The sequence below is a fragment of the Salvelinus alpinus genome, chromosome 35 (genome assembly GCF_045679555.1).
Source record: "Salvelinus alpinus chromosome 35, SLU_Salpinus.1, whole genome shotgun sequence".
Taxonomy (NCBI): Eukaryota; Metazoa; Chordata; class Actinopteri; order Salmoniformes; family Salmonidae; genus Salvelinus; species Salvelinus alpinus.
The window spans coordinates 12,692,840-12,719,273 of record NC_092120.1 but is presented as its reverse complement, the minus strand read 5'-3'; the positions used below and the strand labels follow the sequence as shown (position 1 = coordinate 12,719,273).

The 26,434-nt window shown below is 41.7% G+C and overlaps 1 long non-coding RNA gene across 2 annotated transcripts; it reads left to right on the top strand.

The window, feature by feature from the left end:
• Positions 1-524: 524 nt before the first annotated feature.
• LOC139564019 (uncharacterized) lies at positions 525-19,469 on the top strand. 2 transcript variants are annotated; one of them, XR_011672688.1, is made up of 5 exons: positions 525-781; positions 2,654-2,698; positions 6,079-6,353; positions 12,697-12,942; positions 16,889-19,469. It is a non-coding gene; the product is annotated as an uncharacterized lncRNA (long non-coding RNA). The 2 variants fall into 2 exon arrangements; XR_011672689.1 differs by lacking the exon at positions 2,654-2,698 and having other exon boundaries at positions 527-781.
• The last annotated feature ends 6,965 nt before the right edge of the window (positions 19,470-26,434 follow it).

The following is a 26,434-nucleotide window of genomic DNA, read 5'->3' as shown; positions in this document are numbered from 1 at the left end:
TATTGGTAACTAAGACAAGATTACATGGAATTCATATAATCCCACAGGAGCCAGGTTCGAAAACTCACTCCAACCAGCCATGACAAACTTTTTAGACTTTAGAGTTATTTCACTCAATATTAGAAATGTATCCCAAGTGGATTATTGAAGCCCATATCACTGATTCATATAACCTCAACCTCGTACCATTGGCATGAAATCACAAGATAATGGACGCTATGAACAGACATAAAGGATTGTAGTAGTTTAGCCTATATGAGACGAATATCTTGGACACGTGCACTCTTGAGGGCGATAACATTTACCGTTATACAAAACCATGGTTGGGAGAGATGTTGAATATATTCATATCGCAGCCCGTTTTCTTAATTTCAGAGGGGAGTGGACACAATAGAGCTGCATCGTGTCAGAGAGGCCCCTACTGTCGTGTCATAAGGGGAGGGTCTTGGCGATGCTATATGTTTTTTGGCAGGCATGTTTAAATTCATATGCATTGTACAAGAGGAATGGCGAGCGCGAGGCACAGCGAACGGTTCACTTCGCTCTCCGCGGGGGGAGGCGAACACCATTTCTATGGGAAATAATCTCGATTATAAACAAGGGGGACCCAGCCGCGAAAAGATGAATGGATGGGGCCAGCGCGACGTCACAGCGAGCTGCAGCCATGAAGCTCAAGACCAGGCGCGAGCCAACCTACAAGCGCTCAGTTGTTCTACATCTCTGGACTCGCTTGGTTGATTGTTGTGGAGAGCGTTTGTAACCGTGGCTGGCAGACACCGGGGTGAGTATGGCATATATGATTACAAAATGTATGTTCTGTTGCGTGCTATTGAAGCGGATGCGGACAACGCAGTCGTAATTTTGCATGCATGTGTAGCATAAAACAGAACAAATAAAAGAACACGCTAGCGCATCGTTTTATCCTGGTGGGTTTGGCACTCACTGTATGCTACTCGTGCAATATCGGCCGCGATAAAGGCGTCTTTGGCACGGGTTTTCCTGTATCATTCGAATAGGCTATCAATTCAAATGGTTATGCTCATTTGAAGATTGTGTATGAAAATGTATATTGCACGGTGTCCGGACATTAGATAGCCTACAAGACAAAAAAACAACTAGCCTATCCATTACAGCTTTGGTTTAATTTTGTAGGCTGAAATTATGTTTGTAGCATATGGAAACAACCATTTCGACATATCCATTATTTTGGATTTGGGCTCTCTTGAATTTAATGACTAGAAGGTCAGGCTCACAATGTTTTAGATACGACACAGCTCTCTCCTTCATTACACTCAACACTTCACCTATTATAGTTTAATAGTTTTGCACAAACAAAGAAAGATGGGATATGGTCAATCTTAGGCTAGGGGGCTTGATAACGACCTCCATTACGCACCATGGAGTAGACTAACCATGCCCCTCACACTGCAAGGTTCCACATGCATCACACAGACAGACGCAGACCCACAGAGGTAATATAACGCATATGTCATTTTACATACCATACCATTTCTACATAAATAATTCATGTAGCCAGATGTACTTATAAAACATCACAAGAAAATTGTCTACATGTCATCCGCCTTTGTAATTTGCCACATAATGTTTTCTACAATAATGTAGCCTATTATTCAACTTCTATAGTTTTAAGGAAAAGTCGCCTATTCAAAATGTAGGCAAGCCCTTGATCAGTTGATCAATTGAGATTCGAGTCCAGATTATGAAAACGCTTAATAGCAATGGTATAAAGTACTACTGCTCACACCTATAGCGGGTGGATGGAGAATCACAAGGCCATCAAATCCGCACGTGCACGTCGAATACTCGGCCTTCTGTAGCACACGTGTGAGCGTTACGGGAGCATAGACCATGGATATGCATTTCCATTATGCTTTGTGAAGTAGTACTATATATGTGACATTGGTATGCCTGTACAGGACGCTAATATATACGTTAATAATGCGCAATAGCACATTGCGTACACATTTATTGTCATAGGCCATGGTATGATGTGTAAATAAAGAGACTGCAGAATTATATGAAATGTAACGCTTAGCATTTTGCGGCCTAAGATCAAAAAGCGAATTGGTTTTGCACAGCCAGGTTGTTGTTTTGTTTGGTTTTATAGTTCGTGCTACATCTGGTGACATTCTATCCATAAACGTGCGTGTTTTCTTTATTAAATTGCAAATATTTTAATGTGCACATCTCTTCCAAGCACCTAGCTGGATTGTGGGTTGTGCGTAATGTAGGTCTGACTCGGTTTTTGACGAGTATTGTTGAAGGCCTTTTCTAAAAATCGATCTGCCTATTGCCTATATGTCTTTTAAAGAGCTTTTGGAGATGTCATCTGAGGTGTGTCCTAGACTCGGGTCCTATCTAGCTCAGGTGCCTTTATACAGGTAGATTACATAACAACGCTCTCGTGAATTTTAGCCTACTATCTTGAACCATGTAGTGGTTTTATGTCGCCTCAACGTCATATCTAGATGCAGGCTTGAGGCCTCGTACCTGTCTGTAGGGACAATTAAAAAAGTAATATACTCAGTTCAAACGAAACTGGGTTGTTGTAATTGTTGACTTTAACCGGACAGTTACCATACGACTGCAGATGGGTTGGAAAATAAGCGTTTCTTGTTTTTGTTTTTTTCAGGTTTCAATGGAGAGACATATAGGCGCAACAGAGCAGGTGGCATAGGTAATATAAATACACCACACACTCTTACAGTCTTAATAACTGGGCAGGTATGGCTTAGACATTGATCACTTTAACTCAGTTAAATCACTTGCACAAATTCCAAATGGACATTGGTATGCATTGTGGGACGTGTTTTGCTAAAATCGTAACTTTTTGTAGTTGTTGCGTGCTATCTGGGATCCTTGGAACGTCCATACCTCGTTGAAGTCGAAATGTAAAATGGTTAAGGTAAAGGTTAAGGTTAGGGTTAGGTAATGGGGTATGGCTATGGTTATGGTTAATGTTAATGTTAATGTTAGGGTTAGGGTAGGGATGTCCCAAGTATACTCGATAGCACCAAACTTTTGTAATTAGATTAGCCTATATGATATTATTTGTGCATAAGAGTGCAGTGCAAGTACCCATTGAAAACTTAGTCAATTCGATTCAATAGTTAAAATATTACAAATTGACTAAGCCTTTGGATATTAATACTGTATTAATCATCATTTCACAAGAGAATACAGAAATGAAATGTTATTTTACTGCTTATCTACACCTTTGCGTTCATACTTGTCAAGCTCGTCATTTTTCATTAGCAGTGGACGCTGTTGGTATAACGACGCCACAAGGTTCCAGTGTGCAGCGGTAGGCTACAGTAGCTTAGGCCCTCTGCCAACAGATTGCATGGACCGCGCCAATTACATGTGATGAACATTTAGAAATGACCTCAGTTCGTGCCTCGTGCATAAGCATTGGGACCTGGGCAACAGCATTGTGCCAATACATTACGGATCAGGTTGGATTGAATTACATCGATTCACGTCATATCTCAATGGCATACATTGATCACTTTATTATAAAGCTATAACTACTTTCTTTGTACCTACAATAAATCTACAGAAAATATGTGCACTGTGTATTGCTTCATCAAACATTTTCAATCATTCCTAAGCATAAATTTGAAGGACGTCACCAACGTCTTATCCAATGGCGAGGAGGGATTAGGTTTGTTTGAATGAATGAATGAATGAATGGCTGAAAGAGTTATACGCCTTGGCAATTATGTGGTTGGCAAGATGCAGTAATAGACAGTCGAACCGGATCTCTCCTTGGCATGTTACTGCGCCATAGAAGCCTATCTGAATTTACCAAGGGGTAGGAGGCCTAGGTTAAACTGTTAAAACAAGAAGACAAATGCAGTTATTTTTAACAAACTGATTGTATGATAGTTAATATGCTTATCGGGGATTTTGGTGTTGAAATCCTGGCTCTGAAGGCTACTAAGAGACAAGGCCGCTGTCCACTGTTGTGGTGCTGAATCTGAGATGAGCTTCGTTACAGAGGCGCAGTGTGAGTTCTTTGTAATCGCATCTGGCGCAATGTAGGCCTAATATGAAACATATTCTTTCTTACTTTATTTCCTTAAATAATGTTTATTATTATTACTTGAAATAAAGTTGGTCAAATGCATTGACATTATCAGAAGGAATCGTCACAACTGCGTATCAAACTATTTGGAATTTGCACAGTATAATAATAACAGTAATAATGCTAATAATATAGGTTAATAAAATGGGCTGATAAAAACAACAACTTTCCAATTCCAACTCTCCACTGCAAACGATGAAATACACGTTAAATGTAATTTCTTGAAAATAACATAAAATACATGTTTTTGATTGTTTTCAATATAATGTTGAGAATATAATGTTACTTATCATTGGTGGTAGTATTATGAGTATTTATTTTATCTAATAACTTAGCAATTAAAAAATAAATCACACAACTGTCTCACATACTGTGTACAGTATCAAAAAAACAGTAAATTATTATTATTATTTTGTTGAATTTCAAATATTTATCCTGGAACAGTATAATTCAAAATAATTTCATGCATTATAAGTACAATCAAATGAATCACTGCGATAGATGTACTGATAACCCTTTATGCTTATATAATCAAGTCTTATTATTTTAACAAAGTATATCCAATATCCATGTCAGATATAATTTCAAATGATGTTGTAACATGTAAATTCACTCTCTGACAAAAAGACACGTAGAGATCAGGACATTTCTGTAACTGCAACAGTATTTTGTTTTGATGGCATTTTGTTCTTGGCAGGAATAAATACCTTCCTGGGTGAATAGTCACTTTTTCAGGAAAGATAGTATCATTCCTATTTCCAGCATGTGTGCACGCTTTTGTTTGGTTTGCACGTGTGTGTGTGCTTGCGTGCATGGGTGTATGTGAATGTACTGTATGGAATATGCATGTTTGCGAGTGCGGATGCTTTCAAAGAGCCTTGCTTTGTCCTTGTGTAGCATACTGTAGTAAGAAATGATAAAGGTGGTTAGAAATCCTTATGGTGACTGGTAGATTATGAACCAAAATAAGATAGAATACATTTTCAAGCTTGAATTCTTGTTCTAGCTGACAGTAAGGAGAGGATGTGTTATCTGCCAACAGTGTGAGACTACAGGTAAAGATGTGTACACTAAAGGGGAGAATGTTCTCTTTCTTTCTCGCTCTCTGTCCATCTCTCTCCTGTCAGTCATTAGAACATGTATAGATGGGAGGAGCCTCATTGTAGGCCTGGGCAGACAAAAAAACTTTTAATTGGCCCTTGTGCCATGTGCCAGAAATGTGTGTACTCTGTGTGTGTGTGTGTGTGTATCTGTGTGTGTAGGTTTGCACTTGTGTGTGTTTGTGCTTTTGTGCCGTATTCTGACCCCAACATTGAACATGCCCTCCCCAATTTAGTGTGGAATCTCTAATAGATATGCAAATGCAAGAGACAAACCCTTCTCTCTGTATCTTACAGTAAAACAGTTTTAATTAAAAAAAAAAAAAATTTGGACATGGCGTGGGGCGGCGTTTGAAGCCATTACCCTCCTATGGAGCCAGTCCTTGTGAAAGACTGCCTCACCATAGGGGTGGGCGCAGGGGTGGAGAGGAGTGGTCTGGGAAGACTGGCGCCGTAACCAGTTTGGACTGGTGTTTTGATCAAGCCTCACGCTGATTATTTGACTTTGAGGAGTCAAGGCTTTGGCTGCCATGTTACGGGCTGGCCGTCCAATCAAAGGCTTTGTAACAGCAGAACAGTGAGGGTGGATTGGCAGGGAAATGTTACAGTTAGTAAGTGGCCAATTGCTGATGAGTACTTTAAGCAGAGGGTCAGGAGGTTCTGGTATTTTTGTGAACTGTTAAGTACACATTTGATTAAAGTTGATTAATTTAAAATAATCAGCATTTCTTACATTTTAGGTACTGCATGAATGTGACCAGACCTCTCCATAGAACTGCTACAGTTTACTCAGGGTGCACTTAAGTTTGAAAAGGGAAATTCAAGTCTTAATTTTTCTGATTGTTTATACTGTCTTTTTCCTGATTATAGGTCAGAATCTGGCCCGTGCATATCACCTGTGGCACAAGAGGATGGGCAGCCTTAGGGGTTGGTTGTTATCTTTGGTTATCTAGCTGTATGAGTGATGTACATTCTTCATAAAGCTAGATAACCGAAAGTAACAAGAATCCCATTACGCTCCTGAAAGGCATCAAGATCCCCAACACATATCCCCCATGCTGCACCACCCCATTCTACCATTCACAGCAAAACAAGCAACGAAAATGGCCGACATCATAGGACTTGGGAGCAGAAGAAAAAGTCAAGTAAGTCGTGTGATGTCATCCAATTGCACAGGTTTATGTGTGATGTGTACATGTGTGTGTCTTTTTAACTCAGCTTGACAATTACAACTATCTGGTCTCTGTTATTGCGTCAAATATATCACAATTGCCTTTGAGAATTTTAGCAGTAGATTTGAGAGTTTGAGTATTTGTTGAGTTTCTTCTAAATTTACATCTTTGAGTATTCACATTTTTGAGGCATTGAGATTTTCCCCTGAGCCGTACAGTTGGGAAATCCTGATCGCTTTGAGATTGATCTCTAAAAATAATGAGTTATACACAATGCCATACACATATTTCCTCATATTTGCACATGGCCGGTGGCATTGGTCCCTCACAGCCCGGTTGGTCCAACAGGATCACTTGTAATCTAATAAGCCCCAGATCCCTCTGTGTGGGGCTGCATGCACCAGCTTATCCTTACAATCACATGGCCAGCAGTGGTGGGCAGGTCCCAAAGAACCAACGGCAACCTGAATGGTGCTGACTGCGGACTTTGCTGAAATGCTTAACAAATTGGCCAGTCAGTAGATGCAAGTAACACCATCCTACCACTGTAGCAATTCTGTACTCGGCTGATAGGTTTTTAGTTAAGGCTGTTGGAAAACAGGTGAAATTAATAGAAAGTATGGTTGCTGATTATGGCCTCTAATGTCATACGTTATTTGGATTGTGGAAGTTGTCCCCTGCCAGCACATAGTCGAATGGACAGATCTGTTTGAGGCCAGTTTTGTTAAGCTAGACGGTTGTTTATTTGATTTCTCCCCCTCTTTCTTTCATATGGGAAGGTGTTTGATTTTGGTTTTGTTTGGGTGTTTGATTTGAGGTGACAGTTGGCTTGGTTGTGAATGTGCCATGGCGAAGCCTCCATTGCATGAGGTGCTACCATGTGGAAAGGCCTGACGGGTCTTGTTGAATGCCACTGTGTGGGGCTCTGTGGGGGAGTGGTCCGAGGGCAATCAACCAGAAACTGCCCCCAGTGGCAGAGCCATGAGAGAGGGAACAATCCGGGCCTCAGCCCATAGTGGGGAGTAATTGGTCAATCAGATCTTCACACCTTCAATCAGCCATCAAGGCAATGATGTTGATTTCTTTTCAACTAGAAAAAGAATCATGTCGAGTGAGGCCTCTAGTATGATATTTCTGTCTTTTGGCCAAATCAGCCTTCCATAGCTTCAAGACATTACAGAGAAATTGGAGAGTAAATTGTATACTATAGCACCAGTATGTTTGAAAAACATGTTATTCATATGGTGATCAATGGCCTAAACATGGTTTCAATCACATGTACTCAGCTAAATTTATACATTTGAATTCTGCTTTGATAACAAACACAATATTGACTCCAATATGGCACGTTGGACTAAACTGAAACTCCTGTTGGAGCGTTTGTATAGCAACAACACTCACAATGTCACAATCTTAGCGGGTTGTGCAGCGGTCCCTGCCTGCTGCATTGCAGGTGCTGAGTGTGACATTTGAGCTCAGGGCTCAGCGAGGGAGCGAGAGAGACGAGGGCCTTGACAGGAAGTGACAGGCAGTGATGTCACCTCCTCCGGTGGCACAGTGGTACCTGGCTCTTTGTCTGTTTTCCCTAGCTACTGTCATTACCAACGGAAGAATCCAGGGGAACTGGAACAAGGCACCAATGACTGTTCTTGGCTGTTATCTATGGTTGTATAACTATATACATGTTAATGTGACAAATTGGCTTTTTACAACGTGTTATGCAAGTAAAATTTGATTGATTGACAACATTTCTAGGTAGAGATTTCAGCAAAGTTAGATTAGCTTTCTGACATCAGTTTGTATTTCTTTTTCAGGCAGTAAAAACATGTTTTCTCTCCAATTAGCTACAGTTTGTATGATAAGCATGAATACTATTTGAAGAAAAGATTATATGATGTCAGTAACAGATGCCCATGAAGGTGTGTGCACTGGTGCAGCTGTTTTGTTGGTGGCGATAAGTGGGATAACTGTGTGCCACAGTCATATCAATAACAGTCCACACTAGGGACCATGGAGTACAGTTGCAAAACCAGGATTTCTAGAACACCAGGGAATTCATTGAAAGTTCCTGGAATTTTGCAACCCTACCCCAGAGGAAAGACGGCCTTGCACTGCCTGCCTGAAAATGGCACAAAAACAGGAGTTCCACAAAACCTCCAGGACTCTACTGTAGCCCTGTCTGGAGTGGAGGGAGGCAAAGAGAGAGGGGGATAAAGAGAAAGGGTGGAGGGAGGGAGAGGAGAAAGGAAGGAAGGGGGGCAGAGGGAGGGTTTGGTGGATTTGTCTTAGCTTTCAGGCACTAGGTAAGCAGATTTAGACTCCAAGTGTCAAGTAGAAAAGCAGGCATTGTGGCCGGGCCCTGGCGGCCCCACACCAGTAGACTTTACAGTCAATAGAGCTAGTCCACTTGTCACAGGGAGACAATGGGCTCCTTTACCACCATTTCAGCACCTCCGGGTCCTAACAGCCAGATGGGTTTCTGAAAAAGGCCCAGTGATTCTTACCCCTTTTCTCTGCCTCCCTTTCTCTCAACAGAACACACCAACAGAGTTTGGAAAATGGCTTCACTGTTGGGCTGGTACAGAGGGGCAGACTTTGCTATTTCTAAAGTGTCCCCCGCCTCCCTGTCGCTCACAGAGAAATTAATGTATTTCAGGCGTTTACAGAAGTCAATGGGCCCACCCAGACAAAGGAGATCAAGTTTGGTAACTTAGCAGTAACAGGTGTACTTTGACTTGGTTCGGACCACACCGGAGTTGGGTGCTATCGTTGGACCCGTTGTTCTGTTTCCTCCCTGACAGTTTCGACTTGTGTGGAGATAAAGATGGAACTGCTTTACGGCCTTTGACAATCTGCTTTATATGTTTCCTCTTGGAAGTTAGTGCTGGGAGTTTGTTTGGCCTATCTGTCCAAGATCAGTCTCTTATCATTTCTCGGTCTTTGAAAATGCTTCTCAGTTTTGCTACAATTCATCATTGATTTGCCAAGAAGTCTCCAAAGGGAGACAGGACTTATGTTTTGATCTCCCTCCACTGTTGCCCCGGGAGCTAGTGAAGGGTAAACAATCCAAATAGAGAAATATCAGAAGGATTACAGAACACTATACATTCTAGCATTTAGAACAATGTGCTCAACTGGTAATGCTTTAACATAGGATGAGTTTTTTGAAAAAAGCTAATCTTTTTCTGTATATTTTAACAGTTAGGAAAAAGAGCCTCTCAACAAAAAGAGAAATATTACATTTTCAGAAGTTTGGCAAATATTGCACAAACTGAAACAAACTATTTCAGTCTTGAACAAAGCTTTTGGACAGAGCCTGACAGAGCCTCAGTCCACAGAAGGCCATTCTGGTGAAATGACTTGTCAGAACGTCATGTGAAGGGGCTGTTCAGACCGAAGCTGCTATGGCAGCCATTGTCTTGTTCTCGCTCACACGACACCTACGAGTCCAGAGTAAGCACACAATTTCATTGTTCCCTGAGCTGTTAATATCAGAGGCTTCATAATGGAGCCCATTCGCCATATTTGCATATGGCACTTTTCCAACAAGGACTCGGAGCGGGCTTGAAAGCTGGCCCACTTTAGTGCCAATGGCAGAAAAATGTCAAGTGCCAATTAGGAGAGGTTTGCCACCATTCAGTGGTACCCCACCCCCTCTACTACTGCCCTTCCCTTCCTCCTAACCTACTCTCTCACACTCCAAGGCCCTTCCCTTCACCCCTATCCCTACTCCCCCATTACAGCTTACAAAATAGTGCCTCCCTACTGGCACCCTGAAACGAAAGCTGCCTCCTTCCTCTAGCCTGAGAGTGAAAACAGACAGCAGCTCTCCCCTCCCCGATCATTCTGCTCGTTGGTTCACCAAATGTCATGTATAGGCTAGGCTGGTAGCTAGTTAGTAGATTCCAACCCAGATTGGTGGAGTTAGTTTGTAGCTCTTGGTTTACTTGCATGTGTAGCTTGGCTGGAGAATGACATGGAAAAGCACCACTTCAATATGCTTGACTATTTTGTGCTAAAACAATGCAAAGGCTAACATAATAGCTCCAGCAACCTCTTCATCAACCTAGTATGATGATACAATAGCTCCAGCAACCTCTTCATCAACCTAGCATGTTGATACAATAGCTCCAGCAACCTCTTCATCAACCTAGCATGTTGATACAATAGCTCCAGCAACCTCTTCATCAACCTAGCATGTTGATACAATAGCTCCAGCAACCTCTTCATCAACCTAGCATGTTGATACAATAGCTCCAGCAACCTCTTCATCAACCTAGCATGTTGATACAATAGCTCCAGCAACCTCTTCATCAACCTAGCATGTTGATACAATAGCTCCAGCAACCTCTTCATCAACCTAGCATGTTGATACAATAGCTCCAGCAACCTCTTCATCAACCTAGCATGTTGATACAATAGCTCCAGCAACCTCTTCATCAACCTAGCATGTTGATACTGTAGTATTGTTGTTTTTGTTATAATGAAGTTTCCCAACATTTGATCTCATACAGCCAACCATCTGTGACTTCAATAGCATATTTTAGACAACAATCCCTTTCTAGGTCACAGCCTTTCTACCACTGCATTAGATTTTATTTTCACGTGATCACATAACCTTTCATGTGGTTTTGGTTGGACTTACAGTACATTTTGGGATATTTCACATGATTACATACAAACAAACATACAAACAAAATGTCCCACAGTCGCAGTGTTTTCAATTTACATATTTGACACACATGATTACATTGTTTGTTTATTTATGTCCTCACCTGGGATATGAACTCACAGCCTCTCGGTTCAAGGCATTACGTACGATCTTCCTGCTACCCCACCATGTCTGTATCAATAACTGATTTCACCTCTATTCCTACACTTTGTACTTCAAAGTAGATACCAGCTTTGTTAAAAAAAAGACTCAATAATAAGTATTATATTTATCATTGTGATTCAGGAGTAAGTAAATAATATGCCCCACCAACATTGGACAACTATATAGAAAACCCCCAAATTGATGAAATAAGTAAAGGAAATCAATGATGAGATAATAGTCAGATTAATTTAGAACTAAAATAGCAGCGCAGATGGCATTCTTGAGCTAATTGCAGAGATGCATTGTAGGTAATTCATCTGTGGAGGACTTCTGAGAATACTACAGACTTTGTGACACAGCAGAAAGATCAGCGTACTCCAAATATAGAGAGTGCGATTTTAAATCCCAGGTGCATCACTAAGTGATCAAATGTAATCATATCGATTAAATATACAGTACTACACTTTTTTAGCTGAACAGCGTACCGCTTACCTTAAAACCCCAATATTATTTTATTACTTCCCTTACAAAAAAACATGAAAAGAGACACGTGACATTAGTTGTTCACGTGAAACAATATGTTCACATGTATTACATTTAGAGTTCACATGTTAACACCACTTGTTCACCTGTGTGGAGAATAAAGTTTTCACCTCACGTGATTTGCAGTAAAAGCAACATGGGAAATAAGCAGTTTCACATGTGAAAAACTTTCAAAAATGTAAAAATGTTGCATCCCCATGTTGTCACATTTCTTTCACGAGATCATGTTTTCGCGCTTGCTCAAATGTTTTCGCATGTGTACCTTCATGTTATCACATGTTGCTTTTACATGTTGTCACGTTATCACATTAACTTCACATAAGATCACATGAGCACATGTGAAATTCATGTGTTTATTCCATAACAGAGCTCAAGTTCTTGTTGCGTCCTTGAATGAAAGTAAAGACATTTATTGTGGAATGGCTGAAAAGCCTGCGTTAGCTGGAGCAATCTCTTTTCTTACCATTGCAGATGATGTGAGTCTGAACTTAACTTCATATGAAACTTGTATGATATCAAGTATGATGTTAAAATACAGTGCAGTCAGAAAAAAAATAAGAAATCTTTATAATACAAAAGGTAATCTTGTTTGTCCAATTGGGGCCACTGTTGTTCCTCCACATACCATCTACCTAACTTACCGCCTCCTGCCACTCAAAAGGATTTCCCCCCTGTTCTTTTTCTCTTTCATTCTTTCATTCAATCTCTGTGTCTATTTTTTTTCTTCCCAGTCTTGATTCTCAGATGGTTGGATCTGATTTGCATGCATTTGCATAATGAAAGTCATTTGCATGCTCAGGGGCAGACTGTACCATGAGAAAAGACATGACAAGGTGTGTGTGTGGTTGCGTGTGTATACGTACATATGCATGTATGTGTATCTCGGCTGGTTAAACTGCATACTCACATTTTCTCTTTTTGCCTCATCTTTTTCCCTATTCTTATTTTTTTGTGCAGACTACCAACACCACCATGACAGAATGCTGGCAAAATGAGGATGAAAAACAGGGAGAGGAGGAGAGGTTGCTGTTGACTCTGACTCCCTCTTCTCACCCTCCTCCGTGTCGCCTCTCCCCTTCTCCCCTCCCTCGCTTCATCCTCAGCTGCCTTCCCCATTCTCCTGTACCGCGAGACGCAGCCCACGCCACCATCTTAGGACGACGCACGCTGGCATGAAATGGAAGTGAGGACCAGAGAGAGCAGGTAACAACAACAGCCCTACGCCCGCCATGCTGCATCACGCCTCCATAACACCACCACCGCCACCATCACCCCATCCTTTCCTCCTCCTCCGGACCCTCCCTTCTCTCTCGCTCCCTCCCTCTGCCAGGCTGGCCTTGCCTTTAAGCACCTCAGATGTGTTTGCTAATTGTAGAAATCACGAGACGCGTTGATGGAGGGGGGAGGAAGGCTGGGGTTTTTGTGTGTGTGCTTGCATTAAATCCCTCCTTGCTCTTGCTCTCTCTCAGGCATTCAGTGGGCATCTGTGCTCTGAACAGCCCAGTTTTCTTCCCGTTTGGGAATTGTTGTGCCATCCTCTTCACACACATGCCCGACATGGCGGCGGCTGCCATTTTGGTTGAAATACGCGGGCCGTATTCCCTGGTCAGAATAACTGAGATATGAATGTTCCACATTTAGCATATTATATAAGATAGTTACACCCAGAGACTCTCAACGAATATTAGCTAGGGCTATATTATATCATCACTATTATTATTATCATTAGTAATCAAAGACACAGTACGCTTTTTGCAATATTTATTTTTTACCAAGTCTTATCATTCCTTTTTTGTAATTAATTATCCTGATTTGCTGACATGTAAAGATTTACGCTAATGACTGTTTAGTAAAAAATTCTAAAAGCAGCTCAGAGCATATCTTTAAAGGACAAAACTGTGACGTCCACGAGTCAGTGTATGCTACTCAGACAGACACTGCAGTACAACACCAACACATAGCAAAAGGGACCAGGAGAGAGTGAGTGTGGTTGAGAGACAGAGAGAGGGAGCGAGAGAAGCAGAGGCCGAATGAGAGTATGATAGCGAGGTCTCAGTAGCGGAAAGCTGTCTTTGTGTTGGTGGGTGAGGTGTTGGGGGAGCTGGTGCTGAGACAAGTCGTGTATTGTTCTCCTAAGCAAGCTTGTTGTAGCCCTCCTTTATTCCGAACAGGGAGCTGCAAGTTTAAAAAACGCTTAATAACCAAAACACCAATTAGAGTCGGCTGGGCCCGATTAAATAAGGCAGCCGGTAAACAATGTGTGCCATTGTCCGTGCCACACGGAGAGAACTCCCTTTGTTTGTGTCTGCGTACTGGAGGTCGAGACAGTGCTATCGCTAAGATACTGTACGGTGCCAGAGCATTGCTAATGGATGGGCTACTGAGTTACTACCCATGCATATGGACGGTGAAACACTAGAGTGCTATTAAGTCTGTCTCATCGCCAATCCCGCCAAGGTATTCCTCTGCATGAGGTCTACAGAGACATTGCTGTTAGGACTAGACATAATGAATTTATTAAGGATATTAAAATAAATTATAGCATCTGATTAAGCCAAATGTGGAGAGAGAAGAAAATCATGACAAAACCACAACATTCACATTGGAGCTTCATCGGACCATTAGCAGTTGCAGTTTTTAATTAAAGTTGTTTTGTCTAAGTTTCTATGTTGGGGAGCCAGTCTAACAAAACATCGCATGAGAACCTTAGTAGTAACAGTGTCTAATCTAATGCAAACCCACTAATCACGGGCAGTCTCTGTAAACAGGTGGTAGATTGAGCAGGGGCCAGGGCCATTCTCAATTTACTGTGTAAATTATGCAGAGCCCAAAACAATACAAACAGTAGACAGTGGAGTGGCTGGCGTTGGGTAATGAGATGATGTGTGGCCTGTGCGGGCTGGGAGCGAGGCGAGTCGAGGGGGTGGGTGGGCACAGTCAGCAGCTTGCGTCTGAGTGTGCGGGTCTGTAGGGCTGGAGTTTGGGCAGGGGGCAGACACTGTCCCGTCTGCACACACCCCTCCTGCCTAGACTAGGGGGTGGGGGGAGGCAGCTGGGACCTGGAGCACCCTCCCCCATAGCTCCAGCAAAAGCTCCAGTCTTGGGAACTTTTGTGGCAGGCAGAGGTCCCCCCAATATTGGCACGTAGGGGCCTCCTAAAGTCTGGCTGTGTCTGTGGCTCACACTCACCCCCTCCCTCCTGTCTCCCCACAGCCTCCCAACCCCACACCTCCCTCCCCACTCCCTGCCTCTCTCCCCAATGTGACGCTGGGGGCCTGGGAAGGACTTGAAGTTCACGGCCAGACCTCCTATTGAGCTGACAGGCTGACTGTTTGCTCAATTCGACTCCCTATTCAAGACTGAGCTAGAGGGGGAGTTTAAGGGGTGTACGGTGGGGGTGTTGGTGGGGGGGACACCATAGCGCTGTAACTATTCATTCAGAGGGAGAGACAAGTGAATGGAGAGAGAGGAAAGGCCAGGAAGAAGATAAAGGGTAGAAGGGAGGGAGAATAGACAGGGTGCATAAATAAGAGTGAGGATTCTGTGCACAAAGTTTGCTCTGAGCAGTGTGTGCCCCCTCTCACACTCCCTTAGACTCTTAATTACCAGAGTCCTCCACTCTACTCTCTCCCCCTCTTTCTCTTTCTCTCCTCCTCTCACAATCATTCTCATCGTCCTCTATGTCCCCCTGTCCCCCTGGTTTTATTGGCCCACATGCTGTGGTTGTAAATTTACCATTAACTAGCTCATTCACCGTAGGCCACTCAACAAAAACAAGACCATGAATCCCAATAACTCAAACCGACACCAATACCCTAAACCCCTTTGGTGACACCACTTCTGTCTCATTTTACGTTTAATTAGAAATGTCCTTCCTTGACTTGTAGTTAGTCCATTGACATACAGTACAGTTTAAACTGCTATCAAGATGCTAGCTGGCATGGCTAACATGATTCTGGCTAATAGCTAATATGGCTAACATAATTCTAGCTAATAGCTAATATGGCTAACATGATGCTAGCTAGTTAGCATGCTGGCTCTACCCATTGAAGTTTTGAACCCAGAAAACCGCAAACATCATGGCTGGTTCTCTATGTACTCTATGACCCTTGGGTAAGATTTTAAGTTGCTTGTCTGAGTGGCTTTAAAATAAAAGGGCCCCCAGCTCTCAGAAGTCCCTCAGTCTCAGCTCCTACAGCTTAGGGTGTGTCACATGCTTCCTCTTTGCATTATGGCCCCGTAGTGTACCAGGCTCCCAACAGTGGCTTTCAACTTCACCCTCAATCCCCTTGGCTAGCTGGCAGTCTGCGCCCGGCACACAGAGCCCGGGCTTACCTCAGCTAAAACCAGACCAGGCGCACCTAAGGCCACTTGTCAGAAACTCCCTGATTGTTTTTGCTATATGAAAGAGACTGTCCGTTCACTAGAAAAGATTTTAACACATAATGTACTGGCTTTATTGTGAGTTTGTTTTATTTATCGTGATGTTTTAACCAGTGGTTGGAACCAGTTCAGGGAACAGACCCGAAAACCAGAAAATAACAAAACATGTCAAGGAACGGAAACAGAACTGGGAACGAAAATAATCTCTCCTGTTCCCGGAACAGAACTGCTATTTTCAAATCTTGAGAACTGGTTAATAATGTTATTTTTTGTTCCAAAAATATCCCTGTCTAGTATATAATTCTGCAATTCAGTAAAGTTCTGATGCTAGTAATAGCCTATACACAATCCCAATTTATGTCATGATGCTCAGCGCTTCAAACCATGCTCCTCCATGTTCACCCATTTCTCCCCACCTGTGAAAATTCAGTTGCATCATCTCTGAACAATTAAACATGTAAACAACTAACCTGCACGTCCCATAGCAAGATGCTCTATCCGTGCTAAATGGTGAGGTAAAATAATGAGCTAAATATAAAAACTATGTCGATTTCACAGGTTAAAAAATGTACAAAAAGGAACTATATGAACCACAACTTTTTTTTCTTCAACCGGTTCAGAACTTTATTATGCTGGCCGGAACTTTTATTACAAATCCACTAATCCATGGAACGGAACAAAAAATATAGGGGTTCAGTTCAGAATGATTGGAAAATAATTTGTGTCCCAACCCCTGCTTCTAACTTACTATCTTTTTTTCCTCCAGGCAAATAATGGTCCAGAACACTGAAAGAGGGCAGAAATGACATCGAGCAGTAATCCATTGGGAGAAGAGAAGTTGCCCACAAACTACCAACCCATCCCTAGTATTTGTAATGGAACAGGCCCATTACAACAATGTTCATCCACTACACTCCGACTCGTGCCCCAACATTTGAGCATCAGAGCACTTTAGCTGCCTCTGACGTGTGGTTGGACCTCTGGCCTGGGTTTTGTTATCCAACAAGGGCCAATCAGGATTGGTTTTCTTTCCTTTCATTAAGCCAATAAGAAAGTGGGGTGGGGGCGTGGAAAACAAGAGCAAATATCTCAGGATCCAAGATGAACAGAGAAGCACTGATTCTTGGATACACTGTGCTGTGAATGAGAGACATGACATGTGCTGTGGACCTACAGTATTTGCTTGCAGACTCAATAACATCTACACTGAGTGTCCAAAACATTAAGAACACCTGCTCTTTCCATGACACAGACTGACCAGGTGAATCCAGGTGAAAGCTATGATCCCTTAATGATGTCACTTGTTAAATCCACTTCAATCAGTGTAGATTAAGGGAAGGAGACAGGTTAAAGAATGAATTTTAAGCCTTGAGACAATTGAGACATGGATTGTGTGTGTGCCATTCAGAGGGTGAATGGGCAAGACACAAAAATGTAAGTGCCTTTGAACGGGGTATGGTAGTAGGTGCCAGGCACACCGGTTTGTGTCAAGAACTGCAACACTGCTGGGTTTTTCACACTCAACAGTTCCCCGTGTGTATCAAGAATGGTCCACCAGCCAAAGGACATCCAGCCAACTTGACACAATGGTGGGAAGTATTGGAGTCAACATAGGCCAGCATCCCTGTTGAACACTTTTCAACACCTTGTAGAGTCCATGCCCCGACGAATTGAGGCTGCAACTCAATAGTAGGAAGGTGTCCTTAAATGTTTTGTACACTCAGTGTGTGTTACATGTGAGGAAATGTTCCTTGCAATACAGATTCTTAGGTGCAAACATTTATATAATAGCATAGAGCACTTTACTACTACTACTACTACTACTACTACTACTACTACTATTTTAATTTAGTAAATAACAATATATGAATAGAGTCCATGGTGTTTCATGGGAATGTTGTATAACAAGCTGTATAAATAACATAGACCTACCTAGATTATATGGGTTAGAATTTTTGCCCATTTTTGTGTTTATATATTATTGTTTACTAGTTGCTATGACTGACAGACACATGAATGTGAGACCCACGGCAGCAGTGAAGAATACTGCACTGCGATTGGACGGCTCCGTGTGTCATATGACACACAGGCGAATGGGAGAGCTGTTGTCTTTATACCCTATGCAACTGTTTTTGGCCTGCTACCAAATATATTGGGCAAGCCTTCAACTGAATTATTTTTGGGCGAACAATCTCATGAAATATTGTGTGTGTGTGAAAGAGAGAGAGAGAACGTTAGAGAGAAAGTTAGACATTACAGATGAACATAATACATTTGATTTATAAAACAAATTGTGGAGAGACATTTTAGTTCTAATTTTTCAATAACAGAGTTGAATATGCTGGCCCTAAGCCTCTGCCAACGCAAATCAGTGTAGGAATTACACATCTAATATTCTTGATGGCAGAGCTCTGTTTGATCAGCAGTGCGGTTTATAGGGAGTAAGCTAGGCTGCACGGGCAGAACATTCTAAACCACTAAAGCTTTCCAAGTAGGCTTTGAATGCAGTAGCCTGGCTTTCCCTAGCTAACCACGTCAGCGTAATACAAGGTACTTTAGAGTAAGACATGATAAATACAGAGAATTCAAAGGCTTCCTTCACTTCCTGTCCTTGACATTATCGCACAGACGCACACACACACACACACACACACACACACACACACACACACACACACACACACACACACACACACACACACACACACACACACACACACACACACACACACACACACACACACACACACACACACACACACACACACACACACACACACACACACACACACAATACACATGCAAGCAAATGCAATAATGCAAGCACTATCATAGACTAGTTTGTTTTATATACATTTTCAGGAAGTGGCACATTTTTATTCCAATTGATAATGTATGCAAATCTTTTAAATATTAATTTGAACAATCTATCAGCGCTTGTGCAATTGAGTTGAAGGAGACTATCTTGGTCTGATTTTGTAAATGTATTATTTTGATAATCACAATGCTATATTCCGCCTGGATAAGCTTGAAATTGAAAAACATTTTTAATCCGTAACTAAAAGTCACTTCAGGGATGGCTAAAACCAGTCTATTCGCATACAATCAACAAATTGTGGTCGCTGAAGTTATTCAATAATTATATGTTTCTTGTTTTGTTTTGCACCAAGATGAAATGTCTATTCAGATATTTTTAAGCAACCGATGTTGTTTGTGTTATGCAATCTAGTGTGTATTATGTAATGCTAGATTGCACTGAATGAACCACGTGCCTTTGTATGAAAAAAAAACTGTGTCCTGTCATGGATTAGTAATAAACGTTTACATTGAAAACAAACAGAAAATAACAGTTTTGTTCTATTTCTGTCCATCGTCATGAATCTATTGGCATGTAAGAAGAGAAGGTGGAAGACCCACCAAAAAATCACTGACAGTATATCACAAGACATACTTGCCCTAATTTGAAGCGGTTAGCAGATTTACTGATAACTCAGAACCAGGACTGGAAGATTCTATTGCCAAATTCCACAGGATTAAGGATCTTATACATTTAGTGTTGAGCTACTTGAGATCACAATAATCGTCATAATAGTTGTGATAAAAAGTCAAATCTTCAAACAATTCCAATTCAATACATGGTTGAGATGGATTTTTTTGTAAACGCAATCCATAACTGCTTTCATTTATTTGAAGTTTACTCACACAAAGAACCCTCAACACACACACACACTCGTGCGCACACGCAAACGCACACACACACACACACACACACACACACACACACACACACACACACACACACACACACACACACACACACACACACACACACACACACACACACAACCCTACTCGGGTGTGTAGTCCTCTGTGTACTGCATGTTACAGTGTACTGTCACCCTGAGATGTTTGAGACCACATTTGGTAAATGTGCCAACAACCGGCATATGGGCCCTCACAAGTCACTACCATTGTCATGTAAAAGAGTCTGCTGACCCTAGTGTATAGGACTGTAAATATACTGTAAAACAAATGAAATGCAACCCTAACAGCATAGGTTTATCAAGCAGTTGTTTTCATTTTAGGAATCTTTGCAATTTAATGTAAACATTTGAATGCTGCAAGCATGCCGATACAGGATTTTGATATCCACATTGGATAGTGTTGGAGTTCTGAAAGAAACTCTACTGTTTTGTATAGCTATGGCCAGCAGAAAACAAGTGGCTGTACAATTAAACATCCACTCCATGCAAATATTATAGTGCCCTTATTAACCGGGCCAGGTTGCAAATACATTGTTCCAGGCATTAACATCCAGTCTTTTGTGACATCTCCCCTCGCCCCCCATGTTTCTTGGCGGTGTTATCGTTCTCATAATCTAATTCACTGGTTTCTGTCAACCTGCCAAGAGACAAGTTGCATTAGCTGAGCGCTATAGGCTTTAATGAACTGAGCCGTGATGTTAAGCACATTTGAGCAATGCTAGCTACACAACGGAACTGTTGTCGGACTGATGGTGGATTATGGTCTGAGCTAGCTGCTGCTTGGACTCACAGGTTGGTCAGGGTCAGGTCCAGGGTAAAGTCACCCAGCTTGTCTGTGGAACGCTCCTGCTACTCGCGGCTTCTTTTGTAGCCCCGTCATCCATTGGCATCATGTCAACAATTAGGAAAAATTCAATGTTAAATGTTTTTTTAAATATATATTTTTAACTAGGCAAGTCAGTTAAGAACAAACTCTTATTTTCAATGATGGCCTAGGAACAGTGGGTTAACTGCCTGTTCAGGGGCAGAACAACAGATTTGTAACTTGTCAGCTTGGGGATTTGAACTTGCAACCTTTCGGTTACTAGTCCAACGCTCTAAGCACTAGGCTACCCTGCCGCCCCATATGGGCTACAAATCGTATTGGCTCTGTGAGCGTCATTTGACGACGCACAATGTTGATTTACAATACTTGAGGTCACTTGCCATTTTATCACCTGATAATGTGAATGCTTCAAACAAAGGATTAGCATGCGCAAATAAGGAGTTGCTGTAGTTAGTTAACATTTAGAGGGTGTAGCCTTCTGTCGGGAGAAGCATGCGTTAGCTACGTCTAACATGAGAGCGATGTATGAATACAGACTCTTAGGCATTCCAAGATGGCGGAAACGGTCTGTCAACATAGCTTTAACCTGATACGTAAAATGGAAGATTCACATTTCTGACCATAGCTGTTTGATGGACAGTGGCACCAGGGCCAGTGCCAAGGGAGTACAGAGGGGGAAATGGCGTGTTTTGGTAGTTGCCCAAGGGTCAGGAACTTGGGTGCTGCTCCTTTCATAGGTTCCTCAGCATCTTCATTACCATGCAGGAATGTGCCCCTAGGAGTCCATTCTATGTGGTTTTAGGAGGGAAACGTGTTCTCAACCCATCACTATGGACCGCGGATGCGTGTCCTTAGATCCAACTGTGGTCAGTGCCAAGTATAATTTTGACCTCTTTAAGCGGTTGTTTGTCCACTTTTTTCGCTGCACTGCCATCTTTCGTTTGACGGCCGTTCCATGCAGTGAGCAAAAAGACAGTGGCCAGAGGTGCATGCTAAAAATATGATAAATATTTAATCAACATAAAAATGTTATCAACAGAAAATGTAATAACGTAACAAAGCACTGTGCTGAAATACCACTGGATCAAGTGAAAAGCATTGATCACTGATCAATTGTGGCCACTGTCTTTGTTTTGTTTTGGGTGCATCAAGTGAATCCTGTCCTGGAATGTCAACCAGTTTGGCCAGAGCTGGCGAATGGAGGCAGTAAGCAATGTGAGTAATGTCTTCTCTTTCACAGCTCTCCCAACCCCCTGCATCCTCCTCAACCGCCAAAACGTCCCTCCAAACTTTATGGTGATGTCATTCATATGCAAAAGAGGCGTGCTTTCAGTGAGTGAGTGAATAAGGGAGTGTGTGCATGCACATGTTACTCGAGTGGTTGATTCCATTACTTGAAGCACCATTACACTTGCCTGTCACTAACCAAACGACCTGAGAAAAATGTGTAGACCTAAATCACCTTCCTCCCACCATCCCTCACCTCCACTTACTCATCCTCACTATCAAGTTCTTTTGGCGCAAGCCTTATTTGGATCCTGTTAAAATATAACGTATCATTTGTTCTTGAGCAATCTAATACATGAACACTCTTAAAGCTCTCAACGGGACACATTGGATTGTTGAGGCTAACTAAGTATAGCCTGCTATAACTATTTAACAACCGGGATCTAGTTTCCTTCTGTCTTTAATTATGGCAATAGCATTTGTAAAGTTAATTGGTGGAAGGCCAAATGCAACTCAAAAGGTTGGTTTTACAATCTCGTAAAATTAAACGGCATTCGGCCATGTTTGCTCAGTTCAAGCACTCTACTTTCAATTGGTGTGGTCGAGGGGAAGTTTAAACGTCACTGAGGGGTTAGGTTAACTCAATAACTATCACATTGCTGTTGTTGAAAGGGTCTTGACAGTCTTGATCTCTCCTTGATTGACAGAAATCCTATCATCTTGTCTTTGGTTTCGACCTACATTAACTGTGCCTACACTCCAATCGCAACTTCTCTTTAACGTCGAATATTTTTGTGTCAGATGTTGAAACCATAAAGTAAATTAATTATGGAGAATTATATTAAACAGTGCCGTTTGGATTTGATTGCTGTTTGAATACCAATCAATCTCATTAGATAATGAATCAAATCTGACACTTTTGACAGATGCTGAAATGTGTGTCTAGTGTCTTATCATGGGAAGGCAGAAAGTTAGTGGAGCTTCTCCCTTAATCCCTTAAAAACAAAAGAATAAATCTGAGATCCAGTGTGTGGGAATAGAACCCTTGGGTCAAATTAGCATACACACACAGTGGCGTTGGATGGGACCAGAAGGGTGTCCCGAAAGCAGCCCTGGAAGGTCTGAGGAAGGCCCCATTAATAGGCGGAGGAGGCTAGAGAAGAGAGGGGCTGGGGGTTGCGAAGAGAGGTGCGAAGAGTTAATGCAGACAGTTCAACAAAGGCATCCACCGCCATCGGGGCAGAGAGGAGCACGGGAAAAGAGCCGGGGTTAAGGGGAACTCAGGGGGGTTCAAGTTCAAGGCAACTGTCACTGTCTGCATTTTAAGTGCCGTACCACACCCACCCAGTTCTTCTACTCCCATTGGTAACCCATTCTCTCCTCTTCCCAACATTAAATCTGAGGCTAAACACAAATTCCCTTTTGTCTCACTGCTGCCCTATCGGCAAAATAAAGGTGGAAGTAAAACAATGCATCGTTTCAGGATTCGTCTGGGTGACTCTTATGGTAATGTGTGTGATTTTGAACTGTGGCTTCCGTGGGAGAGTGGGAAGGGGCTTATTGTGCATTTCGCTTAGGTGGGTGGTATTTTACTGGCAAGAAAAGGAAATGTTCAGTGACTTATGCATGATATGTGTTTACGAGTCAGAGGTTGTACCATTACACTCTATAAGGGAAGGGTCTTCATAGAGATGATGGTTGTTGTGGTAACCCGTGTTCTTATCCTGATTTGGTTGTTCATTTTGAGAGGCTAAGTAATTGTGTAAAGCTGTGCAACACAGGCAGATCTTTACCACAGCTAGCTACACAGCAAAATAGTGGCCGTTTTGAAGCAGATACATATTTTTTAAATAAAAGAAATCTAGATATACAAAGCAGTAAATCGTACAGTCAGATATTGCCATAGGATAGTGACATAGCCTATTTCATTTTTAAATTGTTGATATTTGCATAAACAATCATCAATTTTACCATCTGTTTCCGCAATGTTTCCATTGAGGCATTGCCACACTGAATGACAGACAATAGTCTCTATAGGACTCTACATTAGGCTCAGTTAATCCACTATGGCATTACATCAATAATGACTAATCTTGACCAGAGCAGAAGTTCAAGTTCATTGAATGAACTGGAACCCCACGTGTGCTTTCAGATGGCGCTGCCTCCATTGAGAAAGAGCATATGTTTGTTTGCTTGTGACCAGACTGGGGTTAGGGGGCACCCTGACCACCACCACCCCATAAAGAGAATATCATCACTGCCCTCTTGTCACCTCTTAACCTGGGGCTACAAAGGAAGGTCAATTGAGCGGAACTTTGCATACCGTAGTCTTTGTGTTTGTCTCAAACGCCCAATCGACCGCAAGGTGTCCACAAGCTGACCCCATAACCCCATGGCTCACTGGCCACACATTAACCAATCAGGACTGGCTGTAACCCCACCACCCAACCCTGTTTAAGAACTCTGAATGGTCCCCAAGGAGAGAAGTGTTTTGCTGTGGAGAAATGTGAACTATTTCTAAGGGTAAAACAAGTATTATAAATACAGTGCATTCAGAAAGTATTCATACCTCTCGACTTATTCCACATTTAGTTGTGTTACAGCCTGAATTCAAAATGAAAAAAAAAAAAAAACATTCTCACCCATCTACACACAATGCCCCATAATGACAATGTGAAAACATTTTTGGAACATTTTGCAAATTTATTGAAAATGAAATACAGACATATCTCATTTAAATAAGTATTCACACCCCAATACATGCTAGAATCACCTTTGGCAGTGATTACAGCTGTGAATCTTTCTGGGTAAGTCTCTAAGGGCTTTGCACACCTGGATTGTACAATATTTGCACATGGTTAATTTTACATTTCTTCAAGCTCTGTCAAGTTGGTTGTTGATCATTTCTAAACAGCCACCCATAGGAAAAATGTGCTGCTCAATAAGGCATTTTTCTGATCACCTGAGATTAATTTGATCTTCTCAATTTCGAATCATGTGGTTCTCCTTCGTGTGTGACCTCTTTCTCCTAAAGGCCCCTTAGGAGAAATAAAAAGATGTAAAAGAGAAGCTATTATTTGAAACATATGATAGATTGAGAGTGTAAATTTGACATGCATTTGAGATGTACAGCGAATTAAAGGACATCTTATTATCATATACTCAAGAGCAATAGGATAAACAATTGAGGTTCATAGTAATAATTTAACTGCATTCAACTGAAATGTGTTTCTTGCTTTTAACACAACCCATCTGAATCAGAGAGGTGCGGGGGTCTACATTAACCGACATCATCGGCACCCGGGGAGCAGTTGTTGGGGGTTTACTGCCTTGCCCAGGGGAGGAATGACAGATTTTTACCTTGTCGGCTCGGGATTCAATCCAGCAACCTTTCGGTTATTGGCCCAACGCTCCTACCCACTATGCTACCTGCTTTAAGACAATTGAGAGAACTCATATTTGATCATACTGAGATAGATCCTAGATTATATGTGGTGATACTTGTCTGTGATAAGTGAAGCATGTTTGAGATGGATTCTAATTATTTGGAGTCAGATGGAGATTTTGTTGAGATTTTGTTCTTCTTTTCTTTCTTGCATGAATTGAGGGAGTTGAAAGAAAACACATTTAAGAGAATTTAGAGAACTCATACATTGATCAATGTGAGACCAATCCATGGTTATTTCTCAGGAGCAATATTTGAGATATTTGAGAAAATACTCAAAATCTCTCTTTGGTGTTGAATAGTACTCAGTTTTGTCTAGGAGACATACTGTAAAGATGATAAAAAGAGATCTCATCCTTGATTTTTCTTTCCTGTTAGCATTTTCGAGTCTTGCCATAGATTTTCAGGCCAATTTAAGTCAAAACTGTAACTATGCTACTCAGGAACATTCAATGTCATCTTGGTTAGCACCTTAGTGTATATTTGGCATTGTGTTTAAGGTTATTGTCCTGCTGAAAGGTTTTCCTCTAGGATTTTGCCTGTGCTTAGCTCTATTCCATATATTTTTATTTAAAAAACTCCCTAGTCCTTGCCGATGACAAACATACCCATAACATACCCAAACCATACTCAGTGATTTGCCCCAAACATAACACGTTGTATTCAGGACATAAAGTTCATTTCTTTGCCACAATTTTTGTAGTTTTACTTTAGTGCCTTATATGTGCAATATTCTGTACAATCTTCCTTATTTTCACTCTGTCATTTAGGTGAGTATTGTGGAGTAACTACAATGTTTTGATCTATCCTCAGTTTTCTCCTATCACAGAGCTTAAACTCTGTAAACATTTTAATGTCACCATTGGCCTCATGGTGAAATTCCGAAGTAGTTCCCTTCTAGGGTTGAGTGGCGGAACTCAGTTCCCGAGATTTATAATAAATCATTTATATAAACAGCATGGCATGAAATGGAACTGTTAAATTATATGCAATGTCTAAATCTGGCTTCTCTACGGCCCCTGCATGATGAATTAACGCTCAGGGTGAGGA